Source organism: Eublepharis macularius, chromosome 13, assembly GCF_028583425.1.
Source record: "Eublepharis macularius isolate TG4126 chromosome 13, MPM_Emac_v1.0, whole genome shotgun sequence".
Taxonomy (NCBI): Eukaryota; Metazoa; Chordata; class Lepidosauria; order Squamata; family Eublepharidae; genus Eublepharis; species Eublepharis macularius.
This window is the reverse complement of record NC_072802.1, coordinates 40,115,926-40,129,826: the sequence shown is the minus strand read 5'-3', so window position 1 is coordinate 40,129,826 and position 13,901 is coordinate 40,115,926. Positions and strand designations below refer to the sequence as shown.

The following is a 13,901-nucleotide window of genomic DNA, read 5'->3' as shown; positions in this document are numbered from 1 at the left end:
CTAAGCCTCCCTGTTTGTGGGAACTACTGCCTGTATCAACAGGAGGCACAAATCTGGCATTAATAGTGGAACTACATCTTACATTTAATGCAGACTTAACCTCCTTGTTAAAATGTTCGTATGTCCTGAATCGCCATAACTACACATGTTGACATGCCACATGATGTAATTCCTAGCAGTGTATGGAAATACCTAGTAGTGCTGTAGTTTAACATCACCTGCCACACCCTATGACATCTCTGGGCCCTGCTCAATGAATCTCCAGGTTTGGGGTGCTGGGAACCTGGAAACCCTCTTAGTCCTTCTCCTCTGACAGCCCTGCCCAAAATACATATTTGAAGCAAGCCTATTCCAGTCAACAGTAGAACTTTTAGGGAAAGGCTCTTTCCCAGCCCTCCTGCCCAAGATCCCATTTTCACTTTTGCTGACCATCCAATATTTTAGCATATATACAAGGAAAGTTCTGACTGGGACGATGCCTATTAAGAGAGAATTCTAGACAGGAAAAAAATTAACACACAAAAACTCATGCAGCTTAACTTGGTCTCGGGAAAACCCAAGTTGACTGTGCAAAGGGTCTGTCTTATTAGATCTTTCCACACTTCAACATGCCTACTGAAATCCTTCAGACTCCTTTTATTAAGAGCAGTTAAGGCTGCCCCCAGCTATCGGCTCTGTGATGTTGCAAAATTAGCAGCCTGCCTTCTTCCCCTTCTGGCATGATTTGTGTAAAGGTCTTCCCTAATCAGCACCATCACCTTCTGATCCTTCAGGACACAAAGAGCTCTCAAAATGCAAATAGGGGACACAATCCAGCCTAAATATTTTCAAATCACTGTCAAATTCAGTAGGAAACTTCAAGCACTTAATAGGATGCCTGACCACAGCCACTGCCGGAGGATTCTTTAAAAATCAAAGGGTTTTTTCCCCCTAAGGTTGATCTTCAACAGCCTTGTAGTTGCAAGTACTGATTTCCCAGCCTCACAAAAATCCATGTCATCATGTGTGCATTTCTTTGCTTAATCTCTAAGAAGCAAATTGGAAAAGCAAGACTATGCAATAAATGATCCTCTATAATCCAGGTCAGTAATAGCCTATTGGTGCTCATACCTGAAAGAGGCATCACCAAACTGTGGGGGAAACCAGAGGACAAACGCTCTTTATTTTGGCTAGAGTTACTCTTGGGCTTCCTTCTTAGCTCACCTGTCCCTTCTTCCCCATCTGCATCCTGTAAGGAGAGGATACCATAAGGACCTCTGCACTGGTTTTGGAGTTCACTGAGCATCCTCTCTCTTGGTGTAAAGCATCTTCTGGAGCAGACATGGCACCATATGATGTGCAAGGCACTACTTTTAATCTAGTAGATGAAATGTCCCATCAACACCATCTGAAGCCTACTGTGCGGGATTCTTGAGCATCCTCTCAATGCTCAACAATAGAAGGAGGATGAGCTAGAGACTGGCAGGAGATCCTTTGAGGGTACCCTCTTGTTCTCCTGAGCATCCCCAGCTTATGAGTATGTGGGAAGGACAGCCTGGTCCCTGAACACCTGAGCTATGGAGGACCCAGACTGAGGAAGAAGTTGGCCATTGCTAATCAAGTCTTTCTCTATTCTTTAGATATGGTACACAAAGATCCAATAAGAATGTCTAAGGGCCAAGCTACAAGTGACGAATGACACTTGAACGGCAAGTGTATTTCTCCCTGTTCACTTGCCCTCCACAAAATCCACTTGCTGTTCAAGTGTCATTCGTCACTTGTAGCTTGGCCCTAAGTTCCACAGACCCCAAAGGGATTTGGGTTCATGCCCTTTGAGCAATGACTGAAATTCAGCTGTCCAGCATATACAAAAACTGAGAAATGCGTTCCATCTGTAGAACTGGAAAGATAATCTTGTGACTCCATGATGGAACTTCCTCTGTAATAGAAAAGGCAACTCTCAACATTCCATGACATTCTTGGGTGACCAAAAATCAGGCCCCAGGGCATAGATGAAGGAGTGGGGCTTTGTCAGCAGCAGATGGCTTGTTTCTGGATATCTGGGGTGAAGGGGGAAGGGGCATTGGCATTCTCCCTAGTGGTGTGTCCCTGTGGCCTGGTTCACACCTGCAAGAGAATGAAGTGGGAATCAGAATGCTGAGATGGTAGAAGAGAATGCACCACTTCAGACTGCAGAAAGGGGACTCCAGCTTGGAACATTCATTTGTATAAATTATTCTATGAAAAGAGGAAATTGGCACAGCAGGGCAAATGGTTATGTACCCCCAATTGACTTGCTATGCTGGTTTGCTATTTGCAAAGATTTTTGGGGGGAGTATTCCAACATGGGACCCTCTGGCTGCTGTTTGAAGGGGTACCTACCTACCACCCACCCTGTCACCTCAGGCCTGTCTGTGCCACTTCTTTGTTCTGCATGTGTGAACCAAGTCAAGAAAAACACAGCATTTGGGGTACTGGAGACCCTGGTTGTTTCCACAGGAGTTGCAATGGGGCAGGTACACACTCCACCTGCTACGATGACAGGCTGTTAACTAATTGTTAATAATACCTAATTGCAAAGGCCCATGTTGTCTGGCTTTGCACTTCTATTTTTGACTAGTCATCTCTTTTTGCTTAAAAAATAGCCTTTTCTTTCATACTTGTCAAAAACCATTTGAAATCTGTTTCTACCCCCTTCCCTTTTCTGAATAAGCCTCTTGATTTCTATATTCAGAGCGCAGCTGGTGCAGAAGGTCTCTTAACACCCACTGAACTTGAATAATTCAGGCCCGCACTGTCTTGTACGGCGAGATACAAAGCGACTTAATCATGGGGACTCTTCTCCATGGAAATATAGAAGTTTGGGTGAAAAGCAAAAGAAAAGAGAAAACAATCTTGTTCCCAATATAAATCATCAGGCGGCCCATGCCAACAACAAGCTCTTGGGTGTGCGTGCACACTCTGAATGGCAAACATCAAATGCTTTTGTGATGCTTGTGTGATGCTCTGGGTTTGCTATTGTTGAAGCCAAAGATTTTTATCATCGTCTCAGCCAAGAAATCTGGAGACCAAACAAGCCTACAGACTTTTGGATGCCTTCAGGGAACACTCCTTTTCACAAAACCCAAAGTTCACCTCTTCTATGAAGCCTCTGGTTTAATGTCTCAGTCCTAAACTCAAATTTTGCTCAAGCGCATGCAATTTGTATTGGCCTATACTCACCCCCTCTTAGCAGTATCTTTTCCATTTTCTCTTTTTTCTTTCCTCCTCTTCTTTCCTTCCCTTACTATCAAATTTTAAAATGGACAAATATGCCTTTCACATTTCTTTTTGCTTTTGTATGTTGCTGATGGCTTGGTTTAGACATAGCATAAACTAGTAGTTTATTTCAACGATAGTTCATTTGGGATTTGGCTAGCAGATGAACATTCAGATCCTGATGTATATCAAAAGAATTTTTTTAAAAACTTCATTTTTTTCATGTGCCTCCTGTACACAGATCTAGGTGGTACATTGGCCCGCATTGCAGCAAGGACAGTGCCAGGAAACTAGGCAGGCTATTCAAGTTCATTTCATATGGTAATGCTATGGGGCCCCTACATTTGACATAGCTTAAGGCCTCAGCGTGTCTTAACCTGACCTTGAGAATAGGGCATAAAAATTAAGACTTGCAGATTTGTTTCACATGATAACAAAGCAAAATTAACTTTGGGAACATTTGAATCCAACTAGTAAGCTTGCAAATGTCAATAGCAGTTATAAATCATAAAAAATAGTGCTTTGTGTATGGTTTTTGAATTCTGTTTTCTGGAATTTTGAGGTTCCTTGGAACTTACCAGGATTTCCTCAAGGAAAGGGTGAGTAATGTCAGATTAGCTTCTGTGAAAGAATGCTTGCCCACTGGCAAAGAATCTTCGGTGGGTACCTGTAGAAGAGTGTTTGGAATGTTCTAGGCCACACTTTCAGTAGACAGGGGACAATGGTGAGTCCTCAGGACTCACCAGATTCTTGACTCAACAGAATGTATGCATTCTGAAATACCACCCAGACCCCCTCCCCAGCTCTCCATGTTCTTTGGACAAGTCGGTGTAGAACCATGGGTCAAAGTAAGCCAGTAAAAGCTGTTATAGAACGCTGTTAAGAAAGTGGCCAAAGTGGTACCTCCCAATTCTGCTTTGAGCCCATTGAGACAGTAACAGTAAGAAACTATGGATACCATCTTGTAGAACAGGTACCATGATGCTAGAAAGCTTGAAAACTACAGAAGTCTAGAATAGCCATTTCAGACCAACTTCTGGAACAGATATCTATTTCTCCTGCTCCTAAGATAACCGCAGCAGTCAACTGTGCAGCCAAATGAAGCCAAATGCAGTCAAAGACTTCTGAAGCGTTCTGAGGAATTCTGAGATTGGGTTGTACCACTATATTTTACAGGTGTGGTTGTCACATTTTTATACTACTCCAATGAAAGCTCCCTGCAAATTAAAAAAAACCCCACACATCTGGAAAAAAAGGCTCTAATCTGATCCTTTGCATATAGCACTAGTGTTCCATGTACAAGGAATTATTTATGCACATCATTAACTTTGGAAAATGGAATCCGCCACCTGCAGCCTGAAGCGGTATGGTCCATTCCATCACCTGAGCACACTGCCACCCCATTCTGATGTATATGTAGACCTGGTAATGCTCATGGCCAAACTAGACTTTAAAGTGTCCATGGGTCTGACTTTTGAGAACACCACTACTGTTTTAGGGGTGAACCTGGGCCATTTAAAAATGCCATGAAGGCCCAACACTGATTGGGCTCACAGTGGGGTGGGACCAAGGAGATCTTGCCTTCCCCCTTTCAAGCGTTTCAGCACTTGAAAAGGCACAGAGAGGGGACAAGATCACCTGGTCCCACTATACTGTGGGCCTGCTCATCATATTTTTAAATTGCCCAAGATTGGCTCTAAAATGGCGGCAGTGTCCATGGGTCAGGCCTGTGGATGCCATGCCATCTAGTTTAGCCCTCAGTGACATGAATAACCAAATTATCTGAAAGGACCCAAACACACAATGGGCATCAACAGGTGCCATATTTTGGACAATATGAAACACTGTCATTCGCAGAATAAAAGGAAACTGTCATGTGATTGATTCTCCACTACATAATCTTCAGACAATAGCAGAGAGGGGCGGCTTTTGGTCAGACTAGTGAAAGTCAAGGTACAATGTGGAGCAAAAGCTACCATCTGATGCTGCTGAGAATAAGGTTATGAAACCTATCGTTGTGGCATGATGGATACAAACTTTTATTTCAGGTTTTAAATTCTTTATACCATATTTCACCTTTATGCCTTGAAGGTGTAATTTCATTCTTTTTTATTAACGTTGGAAGAAATCAATATTGGTGTTCCTCTCTTAGGAACCACACATTTCTGATAATTAAGCCAACAAGACAACTACAGAAACAAGTGTAGTGCCATTCTGAGCTGGCTGTGCTCATACTTTTATCATTTTTCACAAGGGCCAAGTGTTTTTTCATCGGTGCGTCCATGGGTGGTTGTATAGTGAGATGAACTGAGGTGACTTATCAGGCCATGGAGGTGACATATCAGGCCATCAGCCTCTGCCTCCTCCACTGTCTTTCCTTCACCTCTGTTGCCATCATACTGTCCCAGACTCCAATGTTGCTTCCCTCCTTGCTCTCCAGATATCTGGTATAGCAAGCCACACATGTCCAATTGTACTTCCTACACTTTCATGAAATGGGAGACTCCAGAAAGCCCAAATGAGCATGTGCAACTCATCTCTCTGTGTTTCAAAAGGCCTGGAGAATGGGAAGAGGAGGAATATTAGTTACTCCAGCTTCCAGGCAGGGAGGATAGAGGTGGGCAGCTACTTGGGCACTGACTGGGAGTGGCAACTTCAAATGGCACTCCCAGTTAAGCCACCACTTGGTGTCTCAACTAGCATTTCTGTAAACAGTATTTCAACATCATGTCACTTTTTCACTTGCTTGGGGAAAACTTTCTGATTCAGGGTAAGCATAGGCCTTGTTTACATAAGATATTCTGTTCTCTAGGGCTAAGCCAAAACTTTGCCTGCAAAGCAGAGGGAGATGGTATAGAGGGAGAGACTCTGCCTCAGACCATGTTTGCCACATCGTGAGAGGATGCTCATCTGCAGCGGAAGAAAGAAGCAAAGAGCACACTTGGACACACTGACAGGCGGGCAGAGCTGCAGAGACAAGGACATTTGCTGCCCCAGTGACAAGCTTTTTCATTCTCTTCAAAGAAGAGGCAAAATTTTGGAGTTTCCTCCAGCGCTGTAATACTGAAAGAGTAAGCACAAAGTTGAAGACATGCATGAGTCAGAACCACTAACTGAGGACTCTCAGACACCTTGCCAATAATGAAAAACACTGGGCCAAGGTTGGCATTTCTCAGATTCACCTTAACACCAAACAGGTTGCTCATTCTCTTCTGACAGAGGTGCTTGGTATCTTGTTCTGACATCCAAGCTGATTGAGTCCTACTCAGGACAGGAGCTCTTAGGAAGGAAGCCACACACACACACACACCAAAAAATAAATTGCATGCCCTTTCTAACCTCAGGGACTTTCCCAAAATAAAATTGTGGTACATTCCTCCCACAGTAACCAAGTCTCCCCTCCTTACTTGAACAGACAGCTATAAAAAGAACTTCAAATCTAATATATCTCAGGGCCAACAAAAATATCTCAAAGGAGTAATCGAGCTTTCACGTCCCCCATAATTCTATATCAGGCTGGACCTTTGGTACACAAATGATGGTGGGGAGAAAGAGAGAAAAAGATAGTCTAAAGCCTGAAGGCAAACCCCAATTCCACAAGATGTTTTCATCTTGTTCCAAGTCCTGAACATCTTATTGGTTTTTGCACAGAGCCTAATAAAAATCTTCAAGGAACCTGAAAGCTTGGTTCATGTCTTTGTGACAATTTGGAGCTAATTTTTTTTTAAAAAAGATTACACAACTTTTTTTTTTTGCAGATGCCTGCAACCTTTGCCTATTCCAAGAGTTAATAGTGATTGCAAAAGTCACCAAGAACTGAAGGACTTTCTCCACAGAAATCCTGTTTGCTAAGTCAAATCAACTCCACATCCATTCTTTAGATTGCTCCATGCTGCAGCAGTGGCAAAAATATTTCCATTTGCACACTGTCTGCCTCAGCTATCCTTTCGCAAGACTAAAATACAGAACTCTGTCAAAACATTGCCCCAAAGAAGCTCCTGCAGAGTTTCTAAATTATGCTATGTAATGGGGAGCTGGTAAACTCGCAGGGAATATATGCAAACATTTCAACTCCCCAATGCATGTGCAGTGCTTGATGGTAACCACAGTGGACAACTGCACGTATATCTGATATCTCAGCATTTTACGAAGAAAAAATAAATCCTATGAGAGCAAATCAGCAAAGAACATTATAGTATAGCTACTCCCTACACAGTAGTAATCTGAGATAAAAACATGGCCCAGAGCATAGATTCAGTTAAGCCTGATTTACATATTTAATTTCCTTTCAGAGAGCACTGCTCTTGAACTACAGTTTCAGGGGAAATGTGTGACATAGTCTTCTTGGGATTATACCACTTTCAGAAAGCAGGTGGGGATTGACCATTCCAGGCAATCTCCTTGTCTACAGAAAGCTACCATGTTAGGGTAATAGTTAGACTAGAAACCTTCTCTGACAGACTAAATTTCTGCTGCCTGGGAACTTTTGACATGGGGAAGAATTTGATTGTGCAGCAATACACTTGAATTTTGAAATGGTACTGTCCCCAGGAGGGCAGATGGGTAATCAAAAGGGGGGGAAAAGAAAAACACATAATTGACAGCTTCTTTTTGCATCTGGAAGCATGTCGTGCCATAAGAATGAGGGGGAAGAGCTGACATCACCCAGCCTACTCAGAGGTATTTTAGAGCCCCTCCACAATTTTAATGTTTCACAATAAAGCCTCTAGACTTTTAGTAGCAAAGATATCAGGGAAAATTGACCAAATGAAAACTAAGAAAAGAAAAAAGCCGGATGAGGACTGAGCATGTTTCAGAAGACCCAGAATGCTGAGAGCTGCAGAGAATTAGTGAAAGGTTTAGAACACCAGATGGAGTTGGGGAAATTGTCCTACTCAAGCTCTGAGACCTTACAGAATCATGCACCAAATGGGACTTCTGGATTGCCTCCCCCCCCCCCACAATTTTCCCATGGGTTGTTCTCCTTGACACTGGATGAGTTTGATAGGAAAACTCTCCTCTCCTCTCCTCACAGGCTGACAGTGATTAAGCATCCCCATTCCCTTCCCAGAGGAACATAACATCAATTGTAGTAAAAAGGGGAATGGGAAACTCAGCCCTTAAGAACCAAGAAATGTGAGTCATGTTTAATAGTTTATTTCCCACCCCCCTTGACTGGTTGCTTGCAGCCCCCCTCCCCCATATACTATATTCCTAACTCCCCCTCTTTTCAAACTATTCCCATCACCCCCAAAGTTACTGAGTGTATGCCTGCAGAGCTCAGAACAATGCTTGGATCTAAAGAGACTGTTTCATCAGACAAGACGCCAAGTCCAGTCATACCATGTTCAGATCCAGAATTGACTGACAGGTGTCCATTGCTTCTGAAAAACAAGACATTGAGACCAATCCTGTTCATGTATACTCGGAGTAGAAAGACCTACTGAATAATTCAGTGGGGCTTATGTCTGAGTAAGTCATGCATAAGACTGTATGAGTCAAGTCCAGTAGCACCTTAAAGACCAACAAGATTTTTAGGGTATAAGTTTTCAAGAGTCAAAACTTCCTTTGTCAGTGCATAAGACTGTAACAATCACATTTCTTTCAAATACGAGTTTGGGAGGACAATTTATGTGACTTTTCTTACAAGGAGAGGTCACTACCAACCAGTCTCCATCCTATAGTTTGCAACCACCCCCTGTAATTAGGATATTTAAGAACACCAGAGCTGTTGTCGTAGTAATAAAATGAGGTTTGCACCTATTGTCCCTACTGGCTGCATCATGAAAAACACATAATCAAAGGGGTCTCTCCCTACCAGTATGTTAATTACTTCTTTTGTAAGAGGAGGTGAGCAAATGAATCTTCATCAGACAGAATCTGATGAGCACATCTGTAATTGTCATTTAAATTGAAGGTTTTTAAAGGCCAGATACTTTAGGTGGGGGGGGGGAAAGATAATGAGCTCCCACTTTCCGATTTACCTACTTCTTACCTTGAAGGCTGACTCAATTTGTTGCTGGGCGAAGGTTTTAAATTTTTTTCCTCTGCTTTTGCTATATATTAGCATTAGCTGGTAAAAGAAAAAATCTCCCCACTTTGCGTAGACAAACAAACAGACTTATCAAAATAAATGGAAAGCAAACTCAGTTGTAACTTGTAAGTAAGAGTGCGACCACCACCATTCTCATGCAAAAATACCTATTTCAATTTCATTTCGTCCATTGCACTAATCTAAGTCACCGGTCTTTATTTATCTTCCTTGTGATTAATCTTCCTATTCAAATCATACCATTTTAAACCCCGTGGCGCAGAGTGGTAAGCTGTAGTACTACAGCCCAAACTCTACTCATGACCTGAGTTCGATCCTGGTGGAGGCCAGGTTCAGGTAGCCGGCTCAAGGTTGACTCAGCCTTCCATCCTTCTGAGGTTGGTAAAATGAGTACCCAGTTTCCTGGGGGTAAAGTGTAGATGACTGGGGAAGGCAATGGCAAACCACCCCATAACAAAAAGTCTGCCAAGAAAATGTCGTGATGCGACGTTCCCCCATGGGTCAATAATGACTCGGTGCTTGCACAGGGGGACTACCTTTGCCTTTACCTATCTGCTTTAATTGTGTATAAATGGCAGCAGAACAGCATAAGAGAAACCAACAAATCAAGGTCATCAGCAATGAAAACGGGCAATATAAACAGTCTCACAAATTGAGCCTTGAGCCCAATAAAACAGCGATGGATGAAGACAAGGAGAAATGATAAAGGCATATCCATACATTTCTTGCTATAAGACAATAAAGGCTATGGTAGAATACCTAGTAGTGATTGGCTAAGCTGTACTGTAGCTATAAGATGACTGCATTTTAAGAGGGATTCAAGGCTGCTTCTGTCTATCAGTGGGGATGATTCTTGCATTTTTTTTCCACAGTAGTGGCACCCACAAGCACAACAGGAGAGTGCCTCTATCTATGCCTACAGCTACCCTTCTACCATGCAGCTGCCCCCTCCTTTGCTTGGCTACTGGTGTTTCATGTTGACCACTAGGGACAACCCAATCACCACAATTGGTGGTGGTGGTGGTGGTAGAGAGTGCTGTCAAGTCGTAGCCAGTTTATGGCAACCCCTGCTGGGGTTTTCAAGGCCAGAGACTAACAGAGGTGGTTTGCCATTGCCCACCTCTGCATAGTTACCCTGGTCATCCTTGGAGGTCTCCCATCCAATTGCTTAGATACTTAACTTAGATCTGATGAGATTAGGCTTGAGCCTGCCCACTCAGTGGCCTCCTTTACTCTTTATTCCTCACTTCAGGGCTCCATGCGCTTCTTCAGCAGGAAGGAAAAGTGTAAAATCTGCCCTTCCTCACAGGTCCTGTACACATATTAGCTTTCTGACAGTGTTTGCTCCACGGTAAAATTAGATTTGTCACAGGGTGGAGACTGTCTGGCCCTGGCCCTGGGCACGTAGGCCGACAGAGGCTCTCTCACCCACTGCTTGTTTTTTGTTTGCTTTTTTGTTTTACTTCTTATGATCACTCACAGAATTAGGAATAGCTCAGCATGGGAGCAAGTCTTGCAATGCATGTATGTGTGTGGGGTGGGGTGGGGTGGGGATAAGTTCTCATCACAGAACCCTCCCTCCTAAAATGTCAACCAGAGAGTGACTTCCCAGATATACGAAATATTAACATTTTATACTCCATTAAAGGCATGTTCCTACCACCTTACATGAATCATACTCAGATAGAATTACAGCCGTTAGATGCAGCTACACTGTTTTGAGAGGTTTGGAAAAATATTGTCTCCTACGTTCCACTTTCAGTCAATGTTTTGACGTGGTACTTCCTTGTCCCATCCCTGTCAGTGGATCAAAACCCTGTCATAACAGCCTTGCAGGAGGTCCCAACACGGCATGAACAAGAATGATGCTATTCACACCTGATGCTTCCTTTCAATTACTTGAAGGATTGTGACAGCCCAGGCCTACTTCAAACAAATAATTGATTGTGGGTGCTGAGTAAAAACTGTTCCTGGTCTGTACGAGTTCTGGCTGCAGATGAGGATAAGTCATATAACTGAATGTTCCCTTTTAAATCAGAGGGACAAGTACTAACTCAGTCTTCTTCCTGATAGACTTACTTTGCATGAACAAGAAAACATTTACACATACTGTCCAAAGTGGTACAGTCCTGAAACAAGTAGACCTTCTAGATCTCTGCATATGTGAAGAGGACTAGTCCAGGTAGGGGCATCAACCCATTCAATAATGTATTGTTTACCATTCTTGTGCCTTTTAATCATATCATGGATTTGAATCAAATCAGATGCATTTCAAAATATTAAGGTTTGGGAATGTTTGGCCAACAGCAAAAGTAATTGGTTCTACCTACAAAAAGTTAAATGGCATCATGGGATGCTTTATAAATATTATATATTTATTTATGTATGTCATTTATAGTCTGCCTTTCTCACGGAGACTCAAGATGGATTACGTAATGTGAGATTAGTACAATCGATAGCAAGGACAAGGGCAGGCATTTCCATACAGTGTCAAGGACATTTCCATAAACAATGCCATAGGATAAATGAACACAAGTTTTACAATACTAGCATTAGCAAGGATCCAATATGGAGTTGAAGAATTGCTGAAACAGAACATAATCAATTCTAGGACTGACATTAGACAACATGCAGCACAAGTAGTATATAGGAATACATGTTTAAAGCAACAGATAATATATAAGGCAACATAATGGTGAAGTCTATGGTTCCTAACTCATTAGCAAAACATCTGAGACCCTTCCCTACAATACCACCCTCCTAGCTGAGAAAAAAGCCTTTTTGAATAATTCGGTTTTACGTTGTTTGCAGAAAGCCAGGAGCATAGGGGCTCTCCTGACCTCCTCAGGCAGGCCATTCCACAGGGTAGGGGCCACCACAGAGAAAGCCCGTGTACGGGCTGCTGTTGATTTTGCTCATGTCCAGGCTGGCACCTGCAGGAGACCCTGTTCAGATGAGTGAAGCTGCCGTGGAGGGACATAGGGAGGAAAGTGGTCTCGTAGGTATGTCAGGAGAACTGAGAACTGAAGGTAATTGACTCATAGATTAAAGGTCTGCTCCTTGGGACTACTTTGTGTCAAAGCCTATTCTCCCTCCTCCTTCCCTGTCCATCAAAAAATATAGCACATGAGAAATGGCTCAGAAATCCAATTATCATGCAATGTGACAGCACCAAACAAATTATGGAGTGCTTTTAACAAGCTTATTGCTTGAAGTCCTTAATTAACAGTACAGTTAATAATGCCAGCTTCCAGTTTACATAAAGCAAAGGGTAAAGTTCATCAGAAACTGTTGAGGCCAGAGATAGACAAAAGGGTTTAAGAGAATTGAAAGTGGTTCAGGAGAAGCTCTGCTTCCTATAGTATTCATATACATTTCTTTTGCTCTACTGTTGCATTTAGTCAAACAGGTTTGGCAGGGTTTTTGCAACCATACAAAAACCAACCATACCTTTTTGACCAGAGACAAATCTTGGATGAGTCCATGCTCTGAATAGCAATCCCTGTTTAAAACCACAGCCAATTCTCTTTTTAAAATATCTAGTGTCTCCAGCCTAATTCCAGGCTACACATATGCCAAAGGCAAATATTTGATCTCCTCATAGCACACTTGAAGTTAATTTATGAAGCTGCCATATAACACTGGCCCATCCAGCTCAGACTGGTCTCTTTGAGTGGCAGCAGCTCTCCAGGGTATCCAGGCAAAGATCTCCGCCAGCTACCTGAGAGTCTTCAGGCGGAGACTGAATTCAGAATGCCCTGAAAGCAAAAGCACATGCTCTGCCATTGAGTCACAGCCACTGCTTAACTGAGTAACTCCCAAACACCATAATCCTGAAACCACATTAAATGCCTCAGCCCCCCCCCCAAATTATTTAAATACTGTTTTTCTCTCATTACTTTTTATGAACAAACATACATACACAAAGCAGATGCTCTGCCACTCAGTCAGGGCCCCTCCCTGGCCTGAAAGACCAAAGCTGCAATGCTACCTTAATCACAGAGCTAAGAAAAAACAAACTTCCGGTATACAACTAAAACCCCCCATCTGAAGATTACAGTTACAGTGTGACTGACAGGAGCGGTTGTGCTCCTATATCTCTACAGGCCTCTGCCCCCTTTTCCTGGCACTGGTTACCCTACACATAGCAGTGGTCACCTCATGACCAGTCAAGAGCACTGAATCCCCCACTGATTTTGACTCCTTGGTCTTAACACACTTCCCTTCGGATGAAAAAACTGGGTCATGAAGAGAAAAGAACTTTTTTAAAATGTTAAGCGAGAGAGTAGTATTCCAAAGCAAAAAAAAAAAACTATATACTTTGAGAGGAAGAACAGAATGTTTTTTAAAAAATGACATCCAGGGGAAGCAAATTCCCTCTACAAGAAGTGCAGTGATAAGACCAGAGGGCTAACTGTGCTGAAACATATTAACAGATGGGATGCACATCCACGGGAAAATTTCCTAGCCCGTGGCAGAAATTCCAGCTGGTCATCAAGTCACAATACAAAGGCTTGGTTGTCGTCTTTTCACCCCGCTCGCCCAGCATGTCATCCTTTGTTCAGCAAAAACCTGTTTGTTACCCAGAACTGGCTTTCTTGGAAGACATCAG

General features: G+C 42.8%; 1 protein-coding gene across 1 annotated transcript in view; it reads right to left on the bottom strand.

Annotated features, from left to right (window-relative positions):
• Positions 1-13,901, bottom strand: part of FGF13 (fibroblast growth factor 13) — a 257,859-nt gene that overhangs the window by 221,029 nt on the left and 22,929 nt on the right. The window lies entirely within an intron of this gene.